This window comes from Amphimedon queenslandica, unplaced genomic scaffold (genome assembly GCF_000090795.2).
Source record: "Amphimedon queenslandica unplaced genomic scaffold, v1.1 AMPQUscaffold_13309, whole genome shotgun sequence".
In the NCBI taxonomy this organism is placed as follows: Eukaryota; Metazoa; Porifera; class Demospongiae; order Haplosclerida; family Niphatidae; genus Amphimedon; species Amphimedon queenslandica.
The window spans coordinates 395-3,041 of NW_003546455.1; positions in this window are offsets into that span (position 1 = coordinate 395).

A 2,647-nucleotide genomic window follows, 5' to 3' on the forward strand; every position below is an offset into this window, starting at 1 on the left:
AGTAAAGCCAGTATAAGCCCAGTAAAGTGATTAATTAAATATTAATTAATCACTTTACTGGGCCTATACTGGCTTTACAATGGCGGGTGGTGAAGAATACTCTTTTAACAGTCTGGTTCGTGGCCACAACGCTTATAAAAAGTGTCTGGACTCCTACTGCTTTAACTCCTACTGCTTGGACTCCTACTGTTTTGTACTGCGCTTAACAAACCCATGCTAAGAGCTACATTGAGCTAGGCGCCTAATAAGAACTAGGTGCTTAACAACGAAGGGTGCTTAATAACCCGTTAGTAGGGTATTTTAACAAAACCCACATAAAAATGAAAAGAACATAAAACAACACAGAATGCTTCTTTAAAACATAATCAGGATTATATCACTTTGTAGCTTTATGTTTCTTCCTTGATTTGTATTTATCAGTCATGTTGCCCCTCATATAATGTGCAGAAATGCTGTTAAAAAACATATAAATCTATAAGCTTGTAGGCTTTACAGATAAAAAGTGTTTTAATAAATAAATTTTATCTTCTTAAGCAATTATGGGGCTTAGAATTTATGCATTGCTTTACTTGTGTTTTGTGTTGTGACCAAAAGTGCTGTATAAACAAATGGCAACATAAGATTAGAAAAATTTACAATGCATGTTTTGACTAATATTACCATTTGGTATAAATTCTAAAATATGAACACATAATTACTGTTCACAATTGTCATTATCAAAGTATAACAATAGGATCAGACATGCACATGTAGACTTATTTAGTAGGTAATTAAATGTGCCAGTGAAAAATATAATCATGCATTCTGTCTACCTACAATGGTATAATAAAATCCTGCTAACTTGCCACAATTGCCTGCAGTAACTACATGACTTTACATGTAATTTACACTGACCAACATTGCTACTTGTACATGTATGTCTATTGTCTATGTTGTTTTAGACAGCGGCTTCGCAGAGTATAAGATCACTCAAAAGCAAATAGCTTTATTACAAATCACAGAAAGAAGATTAACAGAACTGACAAAACAGTAACTAACTAAAGGCCAATTTACACTGCAAAATTAATGTAAGGTAAGGCCATACGTTAAGACAGGAAGTGCTGTATAAACCAATAGCCAAACGTAAAAGTAAAGATAATTTCAACTCTTACGTTACGTCAACGGTGGCCATTGGCTTATACAGCACTTCCTGTCTTAACGTATGGCCTTACCTTACGTTAATTTTGCAGTGTAAATCCACCTTAACTGACAACTGACTAACAGACAAAAGGTCACACAACACATAACAACTTATTTGTACATAACTAAACCACAATAGAGAGTACTAATCATAACCATATAGATAATTCTCTAGAAGAGTAATCAAGATGGTACACATAGGCACACATCAATACTATTACAAATTATAAAATTACAATAATTAATTATATCAATTACAATAATAATAATAGTCTATGTGCAGGTTACATTGTACATGCTTCTATTCAGAAGGAGAATTATGTACATGCATGTAAGTCTATCTATTTTGGGGTAAAACAATTCCTTTCTTTTCACTAGTCCAAACATGCTTCACTCTATTACACTGTATATTTAAGCAGTATATAATATTGTACACAAAAATTTATTTTTTCTCCTGGCATTGAATGATTTTATTAAGCTACACTGAAAAAACTTCATTTTTGAAGAATTGCCATGGTCAAATGAAGAGAATTTTGTGAGATACAAATGTAGTAAAAACAAAGTGTAGTAATTTTAATTAGTTTATATGAGAGGAGACAGTGGCACATACTGTACATAAAATTTGTAAATTAAAGGTACAATATGGCAAAAGTCATGGAGGAATTGTCATATTCAAAGTCAGGTTTAATTGTTAGTCACATGCATGTCGTATATACCTAACTAATAAAAAAAGGAAAATGATAATAGAAATATAAAGGAGGTTAAGAACAATGATTTAATGAAAACAGTGTGAAAAAACAAATAAAAATACACAAGTAACTTTTATACTATATTTAGTCAGGTTAGATCTAGTAATAAACATTTATCCACAAGATAAATATATTGAAGCACGAAAAAGTTTAAAAAAGTCATTCACACTTACATGTATCTGTACTCCTCAATTATAGTGCAAATCTCTTCTTTTGTGCAGACAACACTCAGATACAGTACATTCACATTCAGTACATAGATTCTGGCTGTGATGATTATCATCAGATTCCTTTCCTACAGATAATGCAAAATAGTTATTCTAGAAAAAAACAAGATCGACTAAAATTATAATATTGCTAGAACAATAACTACTACTAAAAATTTTTTTCATAATTTTCTATTAAATTAAATAAATGGCGACAAGTAATACTATTTCATCTACATGCACTAATAGCTAGGAAAAAGTTGAAACAAGTTTAAAATTGATCCAATTTTAATCCAAATCAGCTTGCCATATTATTATTATTATTATTATTATTATTAATAAACTTTACAATACACAGAAAATGTATTGAAGGATAACACAGCAGCTAGGCTGGCTACCTGGTACACAAAGAAAGAAAAGAGAAAAGAAAAAAAAATGACACAAATCAATAAATAAAAACAAGATACTAACATAAGGGACAAAACTAGTTACAATTAAGACATGGACAACAAA